This window comes from Cuculus canorus, chromosome 1 (assembly GCF_017976375.1).
Source record: "Cuculus canorus isolate bCucCan1 chromosome 1, bCucCan1.pri, whole genome shotgun sequence".
NCBI lineage: Eukaryota > Metazoa > Chordata > Aves > Cuculiformes > Cuculidae > Cuculus > Cuculus canorus.
Genome location: NC_071401.1, coordinates 197,132,180 through 197,147,357, shown reverse-complemented (window position 1 = coordinate 197,147,357; position 15,178 = coordinate 197,132,180). Strand labels below are relative to the sequence as shown.

General features: G+C 37.1%; 1 long non-coding RNA gene across 1 annotated transcript in view; it reads left to right on the top strand.

The window, feature by feature from the left end:
* The first annotated feature begins 473 nt into the window (after nucleotides 1-473).
* Nucleotides 474-15,178, top strand: part of LOC128854094 (uncharacterized) — a 42,652-nt gene continuing 27,947 nt past the window's right edge. The window contains exon 1 of the long non-coding RNA XR_008452996.1: nucleotides 474-576. This is a non-coding gene — a long non-coding RNA (uncharacterized LOC128854094). The remainder of the gene's footprint in view (nucleotides 577-15,178) is intronic.

Below are 15,178 nucleotides of genomic sequence, written 5' to 3'. Positions count from 1 at the left end.
AACTGACTGATTAATGACCAGGTGGTTATTAGTAAATTTTACTTTGTTTAGCATTGTATAGTTACGTGGTGCAATGGCTGTTGTTAATGATATAGATAGGAACAAGGAGTAGTTAGGCTACACAAGAGAGAACTACTGTAGCGTTAACTACAATGTAGCTTAAAGGAGGTCAAATCTGGGGTGACATCAGAGTTCTCGAAGATTTGGGCATAGTATGATACTAGTAGTTCCAGGGCTATAAATAACTCATCTGTAAGCAGCTACTGAAAAAAAAAATGGAAAAAGGAGGAGGACAAAACTCTGTTTAAGGTGGAAAAAGAGACAAGAAACAAGTATCCTATGCATACAAAGGGACAAAAAACTGCAGAGTGTAAAGTGCATTAAAACAACCCACAAAAATTGCAGCAAGGGGACAGGAAGAAACTATCAACATTGTGCTCCTTCTGTAAAAGAGAAGGAAATAATATCCACCACTGACAGCACCCTCTCCCAGAAAAGATTTCAGGGAGATCATGAAACCCTGTAATTCCCACTACATCGAGCTGTTGACCTTGAGCTCCAGAGAGCATTGGAAAGGTAAATCTAAGAGTAGAGATAAAAAAAGACGTTAGAAGATATTCTATTGTTGACAAGACTTGCTTTCTGTTTAGATTGTATTAGCATCAATGTGACTGGACTACTAATAATAAATTCTTGTTTCATTTTAGTTACTTCACTGAAGTTTTCACTTTGGCTAACAGTAAATTCTTGGCTCCATATAGAAGGCATGGTCCCCTTTTAGCCATAAAAAGATCTTTAGCGTAACACTGCTGAGACGTAAGATATTGACAGATGGTTTTACGCTACCAGTCCCCAGCTTCTGGAAAGTCAGCTGGGAAGCTCTGCAGCTGTTGCAATTCAGAATACCTCTAATTTCCTAGGAACCATTTATCAGAACAAACCAATACTGGTCTTCACAAATCCTGGAATTACAAACTGAGAGTCCTGGCTTATTTTTGGAACCATTTCATTGCCTCCTGGTATAGAGTAAGCTTCAGGCTAAACAGTCCTAAAACATACAAAGTGACACATATTATCTCTAAAGCAAGTTTTTACAAAGAATGTCCTCCTTCCTTTCCTCTGCTTTTAAAATTGCAAAGTCTTAATGACAAAAGGGTACTTGAAGCATTTAGAATTTGCCCCAAAATTAAAAGAGAATAGAAAGAAAACTTTGCTCTCTAAATAATTTGTACTTAAACAAGAACATCATGGAAGCCTGTAAGCCTTTAATGATTACTGTTCATCCGTTTCTATGAGGCAAATACAATTGCTAATAGTTTCCAGTTATCCTGGCTTGACTTCTGGTTTACAATCCACAAATTATTCATTATATGAGGCTTAAAAAAGGGCTGATATAGAAAACCAAGAAAAAAGGCTAGGAGAACCACTTTTTATCCTAAGTACATCAGTTAAATACTTGAAGTTGGGTGGGATGGCTTCATGACAGTCATTGGGATGCCAGTAATGGTCATCAGTTTTATTTTCACACACTCCTCATAAAAATTATTTTCACACACTCATCATAAAATTTCCTTATTTCAGTCACTGACTTGACACACCACTTTTCTTTCCTATCACTCTATCTAAATTCTGCTATGTATTGAAGAATAACTTGCTTACCTGCCATGTGGATAAAGAACACACATGCACCTCTCCACACACACACACCTGTCCACTAGTCTGCATCACTAAAAGATACCATGTGCTTGTTAAGGAATTGTTACTGAAGTAAAAGCCCAAAAGACAGGCAGAAATGAAATTACTAAATAATAAATATGCTTCTCAAAAAGAAACCCAAAGAACCATAACCCACAAAGCAACCACACAAAGACAGCTGATCTCTCTGTAGACTGGTTGTTCTAGAATTTACAGTACTCTGACACAATTTTTTGTAACATGGGAATATTTTAATTTTGAAATATTGCCTATGCTCTGAAATTGCTTTGAGGTGTTTTTGCAGATTCTCCTGGGAAAAATAACCCAAAAGCCCATTTTCTAGTTTTCTTGTAGTATCACAAATATTTTTTTTTGCAAAATGCAAATGCAAAACTATACATATGTATTTCACATCTGAAATTAATAAAAGATACTCTGGTCAGAACTGTATTATACCTTCCGTATAACAAATTGTGTTGAGTATGTACAATACTGCAATACACTTATAGTTATTTCAAGGGATAGTATAAAAGTGATTAGTCTCTTGATTAACGATACAATCATGCTCTGTCAGCATCTTAGTAAGTTTATTTCGAGCAACATCAGTTAAATTAGAGCCCATGTACTTTTGTGGGGGAGTGACTTTTCTAAGAACTTTATGTTAGGGAACTGTTTTTAAAGGCAGCAACAATGACTTCATTGGACTTTAAAAGATGTTATTGGCCATGGTATTTGATGAACATCCTACACTGGTTTAATTTGCTTTGAAGGCACTCTGTTACTTAAACACTGATTTTGTGGGCAATTTTAAGAGATTATTGACTTTAGCATTTTATATACTTCGACTTTACAATAAATAATCTTAAGAGTTATATACTCTACTTGATAAATATAATAGGTATGACCCTAACCATGCAAAGTTGAAATTTGTCTATTGACTTGAATGAGCTCATATCAGTCACAAAGTTCACAAGGAAGAATACATTCATGATGGGTATGTATGGGTTTATTCTACCTAGTCTAAAATCAATACATCTGAATTTTCCCTGCAACTTGAAGGAATAAGAAAGGAAAACGAAATAATGGTGGAGCAAAAACAAAGCACCAGAACTGGCTAGTTCTATTTGAAAATGGAAGAAAAAGAAATGTAGTGGAGAAATTACTCCTTTTACCATCAGGTTATTAAATAGGCTCAGTAGACTCCTCCTTTAGGAGAAAAAAAAATGCTGCCCTTGGAAAAATTTGGTTTTACTTGACAGAATAAAAAGTAATGAGGTAAAAATAAAGAAAGGTAGACTCCAGACTAAATATCAAAAATCAAATTCCTTGACAATGGACTTGAGGTTTGCACTATGCGGCAATAAGTCAAGTTATTTGCTTTTTAAAGTTTCTTAGGGGAAGCTCTGACAATAGGAAGTTATTCTGAGTTAAGAAAGAACAGATTACAGCTGCCTTGGTCCACACCCTGCTTACATGAGGGAAAAATAAAAGTCAGCAAGGGTTTCCAGCGTAATAACTGCCTCTTTATGGTAAAGAAAATAGACTGGTATGTGGTTTTAAGTGTTTTCAAGTGTAGACCCTCAATTTCTGTTTTGAGATAGCTTCCTCTCGACTATGTTAAGTAGTGCTAAAATGACTGTGTACTTTTGATAAGAAAGGAGAATATTACTGGTGCAAGCTAAAGGAATTAATACAAATGAGTTATTTTGATATGACTTTGGTCCAGTATTAATGATACTTTTCGGAAAGTTCAAGTAGATATGAGGAAATCTTTGAGGACGATCAGATGCCATTCTCTGTTCTGACTCCATTTTGAGGCCACTTAATGAATATGGTTGTGTTAGCATAAAGAGCACAATGATACTCAGTGTTCTTAAATACATCAAGGTGAAATTGATTGGGTTTAGTAGTGGTTCATGCAACCAAAATTTCAGCTTATAAAAGAAAACAATGATTGCGTTCCCTGCAATAAATGAAAATAGACAAGTAAACTAAAAATTTCTGTGGAACTCACAGGCATACACCGAAGATCTGTTCAATAAAGTGTGGAGACATTTTTTACTGTATTGATAAAAGGGTCAACACACAACATGATGCTTTCTGACTTGAATTTTTGTACATATATTGAGTTGCATTTCCTAGACTGAACATAATCCCCACATAAAATGACAACTTTACAGTTCTAGTGGACAAATTCTTCAGCCATCCCTATTATCCTCTGGGAAAATTATTTCTGTGTTTGTGTTATTTCAGTGTACTTTTTTCCACACCATTTTTTTTTCCTAAAAAGCAGACATTGATAGGAAAACCTGGAAATGAGCCAAATAAATTGTTGAAATCATTGATTTGGAGAATTAAAAAATAGAAATTTAGGTACCAATTATGCTGAATGTTGTTACTATGATGCAAAAAGGTACTCAGGCCAAAATCAAGCCTTAGACTCAGTGCAGCTCCACATAAATCCGTGAACTCTGGATACTGAAAGTTTACTCTAACTGATATTAGTGGTTTATATAAATTTTAGCTTGTGTTCTAAGACTTCTACTGCCTAATCAACCTAAACAGTGGTTGATCTGTTGGACATATATAATCTAGGTCTGTTTGCTTTAGATTTGTAATGTTTTTATTGCAATGGATTGTAAGAATATAAAATGAGAGGTATGTAAAATGATCCCTTTAATGCTACTTTGTTATATTATCCTTTGAACACACTGAAAGGTCACCAAGGAACATGATGGAAAAGAAACCCATAATACAAAGAGCAGATGATTGATGTATCACGTTTAGAATGTAATCTGAAGTAGAAGAGATTTAATTTATTCCATGACATACAGCCTAAAGTTTGTTTTCAGTTTGATATGAAATAATGAAAATAATGTTTCCTTTGCAGCTGCCATTGATTACTGTAATCCACAATGAAATTAAAAGACACAGTGGATCAAATCAAGGTACTGGAAAGATAGCTTGCTTACAATAGAAGAGTACAGGCTAGCATGTGCCTGAGAAATATGTAAACTATGCTGACTTTTCCCCCCATGCTAATAGAAAGGAGGGGTTGTGATTAATAGCTTAAACACCAACAGTTAGCCCTACTCACCACGCTATCTTATCTCACTGTCTGAAATGGCATGTGGTGTTAATGTGTTAAATATGATATCTTATTTTCCTTGTGACCTGTTTTTTAAGAAGTGACATATGTATGCACACACATATGAAAAGCAAGTAGCTTGCTATTTTCTCATACAAAGGCTAATACCTTGTGTGGGTGAGGTTCTTTTTTTCTAAACAAAGCTTTAATGTGTACATAGCCTGTAATTATTCTTGTTCCTCTGGCTATTTTTCCTTTAGAAGATCTCCATCTGTCTATCATTATAATAGTTTGGTCTATGAAATACTCTCCATACCACAAAATTTTTTCAAGTTGGAATCAACAGGAATGAGGAAGGCTCAAACAAGTTCACCTTCTGCTCTGTCCTGTGAAATGGAAGGAGGTTTTTTTGTATTGGGTTGACAGGAAGAAAAAGAATTAAATACGTTTTTAAACTTCTGTTGAAACATGGTATGTATTTAAAGGTATCACACATAAAGATGAAAGCATATAATTGCTAGCCTTTAGTCAGCCAAAACTGTCACTGAGTCCTATTTCTGTAAAGGTAGAAATACAATTCTTCTGTCAGGATCTGAATATTGGAATAGTATTCAGTGCTATTCATTGAGGAATATTCTGTGAAGCTCTTTTCTGCATCTAGTTTTGTGGCATGTAAAGGCATGTTTCAACCCTGTCTCCAAAGGGGCAGGGACACCATCCACTGGATCAGGTTGCTCAAAACCTCATCCAGCTTGGCCTTGAAAACCTTCAGGGATGGGACATTCATGACTTCTCTGGGCAACGTGTTCCAGTGCTTCACTACCATCACAGTAAAAAAATTCTTCCTAATAGCTAATCTAAATCTACCCTCTTTCAGCTCAGAACCATTACCCCTTGTCCTATCTCTACACTCTCTGATAAAGAAACCCCTTGCAGCTTTCTTACAGGCCCTGTCTAAACACTGGAAGGCAGCTATAAACTGGAAGTGCGCTATAAACTGGAAGTGCACTCTAAACTCTCACTGGAGTCTTCTCTTCTCTAGGTTAAATGAGCCTGTCTTTGTATGGGAGGTACTTCAGCTCTCTGGATGCACGTCTTGGATGATAATTTAGATTGCTCAAGAAAGGTTCTGATGATGCCCAGAAGTGGTAAAAGATGCTTCAATCCACAGGGACTTTAAGGACTGAACCAATGTAAATTTTATGAGGTTCAAGATGAAGAATTGCAAATATACGCACCTGAGGCAGAATAACACCATGTGAATGTAGTAACCCTACTGAAAAGTACTTAAATGTTGAGGTGGAGGCAACATGAATACACAAATGACAAACGAATGAACAAATTACAGTTTATGTGAATTGCCTACTAAACTACATCAAAAAAAGCATTGTATGCTGACTGAGTGAAAGTATTTCCTTTAGAATTTATAAAGCTGCTGCTGGAATATAATGCTCCATCTGGGGGCCTCTTATTCCAGAAGGATGTCAAGAAATTAGAGAAGGTTCTTCGGAGGGTTACAAAGCTGTTGAGGGCCAACAGCACACAACAAGGTGAAGCTGAAGGGAAATGTACTTGTTTGGTCTGGTGAAGAGGCCATGTGGCTATCTAAAAGCATTACTATTTGAAGGCTGTTAGAAAGATACTGCAACCATATTTTCTCAGTAGTATCAGAGGCTATAACGAGGCCCAGAGACCGCAACTTAGCAGAATCAGACTGACAATCAGTAATTTTTCGTTGGGAACAAGTCACTCAGGGAGGCTAGAAATTCTTGAAGATTTTCAAAATGTAGATATGCGAAGTCATAGCTGACTTGTTTTAGTATTGCTGGTGATAGTCATTCTTGAAATTCAAGTAGAACTAGACCTACTTCAACACTCATGTGGTTCGGTGGTTTACTTTCAAGGCGTACTTCATAGTTATTGAGCAATCCCGTAAATATAGGGATCATTGAGCTCCAACAATTCACACAAAAATAATTCTGAAAAGAAGAGGTGGCTTATAAAGTATTACATTGCTAATCAAAATTATCTAGATGTCAAATACTTCTTGAGCACTTCTTTTTAGTTTGACAAAAGGGTTACAGAAGGGTTCATTTCTGCAGATGTAATTCCTACGATTTGTCCTGCCAAATCAAGACTAGCTGTAAGAATGTTGGCTTGCAGAACTCAGTGAAACATGCAAAGATTTAATCTGTCCTAATGCACCCTCACCTGACAAGTCTCTCAGGGCAGTTTTCTTAGAGGAAGGAGTGCAATCAGCTCATACTTCTAAGTTCAGAATGTTACATCCTGCCTCCATATATACATTTTTTTCTGGGCCAGAATTCAAAAATAGAGGTGTGGTGATTATAAGAATGTCTCTCTAAGGTATTATAAGCCACAAAGTGCAGCCAGAAAACATTCATCATATAATTATCTCAACGTATTTGTTTCCATATTACTTTATAAAATGTGTTGTAAGAAAAAGTGAGATAGAATTTTATTTTTTTTTTAATGCAGGAATGATTCAGTGCTCAATTGAGAATGCTAAAGTAAATAAATTCTCTAGCTTCTGCCAAAGATCAGCGTTTTCTTTCAAAAATCACCAACAAATTAAGCATTTTCTACATGTGAGTACTTGCAGCAACATTGGAGTAATTATTCCAGTTATTAAAAGCCTAAAAACATTTTTGGATATTTTTCTATAAATGTCATGCTCAACTTCATTTAGCTATAGATCCTGCTCTGAACATTTTTATTTTCTTTTAATTTTGATTTTTGTCAATAATTATAGGAAAACTGTGTTTTTTCTAAAACATTTTTTTAAATAGATAAAATGTTGCAGTACAGTTAGAAGATATTATGAAAAGTGCTCCTTCTGCAAAACTCACCATATTCTGATTGCTCATATACTTCTCACAGACCAAATTATAAATATCACTGGGCAGTAAATGTCAAAGGGAAATGCTGTGAATTGATTGCCTTGGCTGAAAGAGGTTTGACATTAGGAATTATAAGGTGAAGGTTTATGTCTGGTGAGGTCAGATGATAACATCATAATGGTCCTGCCTTGTCTAGAATCCCTTACTGAATCAATAACAAAAAAGAAAAGGAAAAACCTTCTGAGTCAGATAACAATATGCCTGTGTGTGTACATCAAATAGATACTGAGTGCAACTGGGTTTTTTTTTCCTTTTTTTTAGTTTGTTTTTTATTAATGTAAATAAGATTTTTTTTTACCTGAATTCTCCACTGAAAATGCAATATTGCCTACTTTAGCTTCTTTTAAAACTTCTCCAAATGCTAAACACTAAAAATGCTGACAGGTTTTATTTATTTGTATCTTACAATCAGACATCAATGAGAAAGGCTGTGGATTCTCAAGGTGGACCTAGTCTGAATCTCCTCTTTTATGCTTTCAAAACAGGCTGCCTGTCTCAGCTGTCATGGGAATTGTAGTGATTGGAATACTCGTTTTCCACAGAACAATCTGTTGGGGCATACCTACATGTGTACTAAGTTTTCCCATGTCAACGACTGAATGATGCATATGGATATGAGAGTGATTTCAGAACTGTACAGACATAAGGATCTTAAACATGTTACTGATCACACACTAACTACTGTCTCTCTCTGACAATTCTTTTGCTCTTGAGTCCTGGCACCCATGTTGTGTGTGACTGTTTATGGTAGCAAAATGTTATGCTGAATTAGGATGTCAAAGAAGGGAGAAGGTTGAAAAGTCATAGCCTAATATCACAAAGCAGTGTTTTGGTGTCCATCAGTCGGTGCTTCAGAGGGGATTAAGGGATCTTATTTGAGAAAGACTATAATACAGAAAATAAAAGCTTCCAAAATAAAGAGGAGGGGAGTAATAAAAGAAGAGATGGGAAATGCTGTAAGAATACAACTAAAATAAATATTCTAAATGGAAGAATAAAAAAGCTATTTAAGGATTTCTATAACTGAAAGAACAAATAAGCCTTTGTTCCACTTGTTTACACAAAATGTGAATGCGAAGATGGACAATGGGAAAAAAAAAGTGTGGGAAAGACTTAATGAAAATCATGGTTACCATATCTGATTGTGCCAAAGGTATGAGACCAAACACATTGCAGTACAAGATCAGAAGAAAATGGCATGTGCAACAGTAGTCTCATAAAACATGACCTTGAGTCAGTGGAAAATTAGGAAATGCTCTACTTACATGCAAAAAGAGGAAAACAGGATTGGCATATAAAAAGCCACTTATTCTTCCATCAGTAATTTGCAAAATTAATTTGGTGAAAAAGTTTTATCAATTTACTAGCATAATGTAAATCAGAAGTCCATAATAGAAAAACTTTAAAATAAAAAGCAATGTCATTTGCTAAATAAGTGATAATTAAAAATTTGGAAGTAAGTGGGAAATGAGATAAACTGCAGTGTCAATTTATAAAAGGCATTAGTCTAATATATTTAGCGAAATGAAAGTTTTTATAGGCAAAGGAAATGGACAAGTGCTTAACCCAAGTCTAAAATAGGTAATAAACTGTTAAGAAGGAGAGGCAACTGTGAGCTATGCTGAATTGGGCTGATAGGGTGTTTTAAAGAGTTCTTCAAGATGTGATCTGGTGCCAGATATGAAATTCGGTGATGAGTTAGGCACAACGACCAAGACTACTTGTGAATTTTAGTTACAAAGAACTGAGAAACTTTGTCAATATTGAGGACAGAGATCATAGGTAGGGCCTGGATTCTTTTTTGGTCTATTAAGTTCTTTTGGACTTGTGGACTTCAGTAGCAGAAGCAGATTCTTATATTAGACATTATAAAGAAACATGAAATGCTATAATATGGCACCAGAAACGACAGTAAAAGAAGCAGGACAGAAAAAGAAAAGATTTCACAAAGGTTTAAAACTATATGGCTTCTTCAGTTTAGGAGTGTGGAGCCGGAGGAAGAATAAGAATTTATTCTTCACAAATATATGAAGGAATTATCAGCTAGGTAGGGGATAGATAATCTAGCTGAAAGGTAGCAATACATAGGGAAAATGTTGATGCCACATTTGATTAAAAAGGGCTCTACCAAGCATAGCAAGGGGAAAAAATGTTTAGAATCTCATTGCATCGTTGCCTCTTTCTGGAGATTGACCCTGAGGGGTCTTCTCTTGTACTTGGTTGTTCCTAATTCTACTTACTGCTTGTGGTCTTGGCTAGAAAAAAAAAAAAAATAAAGTATTCACTTACTGAATGTGGGTTGTTACTATCCCAGCCCTTTCAGGAAGCGTGAGTCCATACAGCATGTCCCCTTTGGGACAGCAGCTGCAGTCACCTGCAACAGAAGTCACACACTGACACTGTCAGTATAGCTGAATTCTGCTTTCTGGGATTCTTTTCTTTTTGCAGTCTGCTACCTGCTCTTAAATCTTTACTACCCTGTGTGTGCAGCTTTTAAAAAGAGTCAGCGGCAATGCTTTCAATTAATTACAGCTGCATGATGTGCTGCAATCAACTTTGGTGATGACAAAAATAGGACATGCAAGACACATGGTCACAATCACACCAATATGTTTTGCTCAAAACAGTGGAAAGAATTCCTTAATTTCTCAATTTCCTATGAAACAGACAACATTCTTCCACTCCCAGTAAGGAGTGTGCTATTAGCTGGGTTCCAGTCACCCTCTCCAGTCACCCAGAACTTAGTCCTTTGCAAAGTATTTCTACAAGTAAGAGTCTTCGATTGAAGAATAATACTTAGCTATATAGAGATATTTTTATGGAGTTTCTTTTCTTTATGTAGGAGTGACACAGTACAGAGTAAAAATAAAGCAATGCCAAAACTAATACTTCTACAATCCATCATAATGAAAGATAAAATAAGAAAACCTGACAATTACTGTATTTCAGGTTTCAAAACAGTTTGAGTTTGTGGACTTCAAGAGAGCTGAAATACAAAGATTTATTTAATTGTGATCATTCACATAACCAGGTGCTAGATGTTATCCCCATGTCACTGCTGGGCATGAAACAAAAGGTGAAGTTTTCTCTAGGTTTTTTTTTCGGCTCAGTTTTTCTCTTTTTAGTGACACGTATGTCTACTTCCCCACTTCTTTAGTTGAACCATTGCTCTTCTACTGACTACCAGTCATTTTGTTCTTTGCCTTTCCATTATCTCCCCTTGATAAGATTCCTCTAGGAGCCACAGATTAGTTCCCTTGTCTCCTCAGTACCAGTGAACGGCCAAGTTCACCCTCTAAAATCAGCCGTTCAGTGGTATAATTTATTTGCCTTATTGTAACTAGGAAAACTCACACCAACTAAGGATTTAGATGTTTTGCATAGCACAGTGAAGACTTCCTCCATTTCTGTAGGAATCTGAGAAGTTTGTAACAAGGTAGGAAACCACAGAAGAGAAATTATTAACTGTGATAGACACAAAATGACAGAAGCACAAAGTCAGAAAATCATAGAATGTCAAAATCATAGTCCGACATTGGAAGAGACCTCTGGGTGCCATATGGCTCAGTGCCCTCTGCTCACACAGGGCTCCCTAGAACATGTTCATGGCTTTTGAATATCAATTCTACCTAATTATAAACATAACTGGGATGCAGAAGGCTGAAGAAAAGCACTGTTTATATCAGCCAGAAAGTAGGAAAAGGTAATAAGAAACAAAATCCTAGAAAATGGCTGCTACCTTGTGGTTTTCAAATGAATGTGTGAAAAAACTGTCTTAGGAAGAAAAGAGTTAACACTGAAGTACTCACAGGCCATATTTCAGAGGTAGATTTATGTTGAGTTAGAGGTGGTCTTCATTCAGAACGCCTTTGCAATTTAGTCTACCCGAAAGCATAAACAAAGATATGTTTGTATATATATCTACAGCAGACTCAAATTTTCCTCTTTAATTTTAGTTTGCACATAGTAACAGGAAGTTTGACCACAGTCAATAATCAACTCAAGCCAATGGTTCTTATAACTTACTAATAAAAAGTTAACACACAGTAGCTATGATATGTAAACAAAACATGTTTTATATCGTGAAAACATTGTGTGGGTGTGCAGTTACATTGTATATCACTTTCTACGTCTAGAGCCACACTTGACTAGAAAAAATAAGTGTTGCATACAATGTTCCATGGAGTTTTTCTCTCTCATAAATTAATGTATTCAGAATAGTAGATAACAATTTAAAACCTGGTCCAGCACCATGTTCGCAGCACGTAAGGAAGTGTTAGTCCTTGGGAAATATGGAAGAATGGTATTCATACATCCAGAGGTGTATGCGTATGTATGTATTCATATTTACACACACATGCACACCGATATTATTTCTTCTTTCTTCCCTTCCTCCTTTCCTCTCATCCTCCCTTTCCTTTTCTCTCTTTCTTTCCTTCTCCCTTTCCCTCTTTCCCTCTTTCTTTCACTCTTTCTCATTTTGTCTTTTCAATTGATGAGGACAAGAGTAAAGTTAATATTATGTTATAAATCATTATTGATTTTATGTTCACTAAAAAGTATATATTTGCAGATGACAGATTGTATATTCTAAGTAATTTAAATTTTAAAAAGTGCAAAATTTCTTAGCATTTTAGCAGTTTTGCCAAGGTATTGTCTTTACATCAATAATGCTTGGGAAAAAAAATGGTACTAATCCTTAACAACAGTAATCATGACTGAAACAGCTTGGGTTTGATATTTGCTTTACAAATGTTTGAAATGGCAATGAAAATGTTCAGAATAGTTGACAAGCTCAAGTAGTAGGTTTCATTGTTACATCCACACACAAAAGCAGCATAAAACAATATCTATTGTTTATAGTGTACAGCTCTGTGAATTTCCTAGAGCCACAATTAAGAAACTAAAACATGTAAAATAATAGGGAAAAAAAAAAACCCCAACAATTTCCACAGAGTAAAATATAATAAATTATATAAAGAATGTATTATTCTATGAGGAATACTAATTTAGATCCATCAATGAGAATTCCTCTTCTAAGAACATAGTTTTAGTTTAAGGGTATTAAGACTTTTAAACAGATTAGCATTCCTGGAATATAACCATTTTCCTTTTTTGGTTTGTTTTTTTTACACTTACTAGAGTACAAAAATTATTCTTAACCAGAGAGGAATTGTGATAATCTCTGAACTGAAGAAAACACATGGACTAGAAAAAAAATATAAAGATATATCATAGAATCATAGAACAGTTCAGGTTGGAAGGGACCTGAAAGATCATCTAGTTCCAAACCCCACTGCCATGGGCAGGGACATCCCACTGGATCAGGCTGCCCAAGGCCCCATCCAACCTGGCCTTGAACACCTCCAGGGTTGGGACATCCACAACCTCCCTGGACAATCTGTTCCCGTGTCTCACCACTCTCATGGTGAAGAAATTCTTCCTAATGCCTAGTCTAAATCTGCCCCTCTCTGGTTTGTACCTGTAATATAGAATAGTTTATGGTAATATACCCGTTATATATAATATTGGGGGGTTTGTTTTATTTATTCTGATATTTATCACAGAGGAAATATAATTCCAGATGATTTTCAGGAAAAATGTGACTAAAATTATTATTGTACCATATTGAATACAGTTAAGGAAGAATCAAGAGGAAAAATGATACTTTACTAAAGCGGTTCCTAAATTTAGTGGTGTTGTCCATTATACATAATTATAAGAATGGCAAAAGTAAGCAAAGATTAGCAAACTTCTTCATCCTTTTTGTTAGTTATAGCCTGGATACAGGCTATATACAAGATGTATGGGTATTCACAACATATTTTGAGGCTAGTTCCTACTTTTCAAAAGTTGGTGAGTGAGATAGTGACAGTAGGTGTCTTGAGTGCTATGACTGCTGTGGAAAAGAAAGAAATAAAAAGCAGAGATCATTGTCGTGGAGGGAACAGCATGTTGTAGGCAAGAAAATATCTTAATCAGAACACTAAATGGTGGCAATTATCTGGGGCGGGGTTGGGTCAGGGAGAATGAATATCCAAAACTGATTGCTTGCTCTTCCATTTTTTGGTGCTTCCAAGTTGCAGTCGGCTGTTACTTGCTAGCTGCAACTGGGACAGACTTTATGTAAATTTAAGGTAGCATCTGGAGTAAGGAGAAGTGGCAGGTGTGAGTTCTCCGGTTAGTAACAGAACCACAACTGCAAGATATGCTGTGCTTCTGCATGTAGACCATTAAGACCAGGGGCACGTGGACCTGGGAAGAAATGGGTATGCCATAAAAAAGGGTTCCTGAAAAAAAGTGTTCCAGGGCCCTGAGTACCCTAATGCCCCTGCCTGTCCTTGCAGCTCCTCTTGTCCTGCCCATAGACCTGGACCTCTCTCCAGCACCCAGGGACGTCTGTCCCTGCCTCATGGAGGCTGTAGGATGCTGCCTGCTGCCCTCTCACAGCCATGTCCTGCCCAGCCACAGCCCACACCAAGCTGGGCTCCCCTGCAGGCTGATAACGCCGTCCTGGCCTCACTCCATCCCCAGAGCTCTGCCGACCGTCCTGTGCTGGATGTGATCCCAGTTCCTCTGGCCCCGCGTGACCCTGACACTCGTCCGTGGGCCAATACGCCAGCCAGTCCTAGGTCCCTGCTGCCCCTGTGAGCCCCTCCAGCTGCCTGCTCACCACCCCTGAGGGATGTGCCCAGCTCCCTTTGCTTCCTGGGAGGGGATGGGGAAAGAAGGCAGCACAGCACAAGCTGACACAGCGTCCTGCCCAGCCTTCCCCCGACAGCAGTGATGTTGCCACTCTCTCCTGCCTATGGCACAAAAAGGTGTCAGAAGTGGAATTTGATCCCATGCTTCCCAGGGTTTCTCACAAGCAAGGACTTGGATACAGGACTTTGCTACAGGGCTTGGGGACTACAGGAAAGATGGGGAGGGGGGTCTTTATCATGGAGTGTAGTGATAAGATACGGGGTAATGGTTTTAAGTTGAAAAAGGGTAGATTTAGATCAGATATTAGGAAGAAATTTTTTACTGAGAGGGTGATGAGGCACTGGAACAGGTTATCCAAGGAAGTCATGGATGCTCCATCCCTGGAGGTGTTCAAGGCGAGGTTGGATAGGGCTTTGAGCAGCTTGGTCGAGTGGAGATTATCCCTACCCATGAGAGAGGATTGGATCTAGAATGATCCCTTCCAACTAAATCATTCTATGAATTTGTGATTCTATGATTCTATGTAAGGAGAGCACTGCCCTTACCCTATCCAGTCCACTTGCTCCCCGACTAGCCTCGTGTTCGTGATATTCCGTCTTCTTTTCCTTCTAGCCCAGAATAGGCAGGATGTGATACAAATTAATGAGTAAATAACTGAAAAAAACCAAATGTACATGAAGTCCTCATTGCCACCTTTTCTTTTTCAAAATTAAGGAATTGACACAGTGTGGCAGGTAAAATGTATTGTTGCTCCAAAAGCTTAGGATGG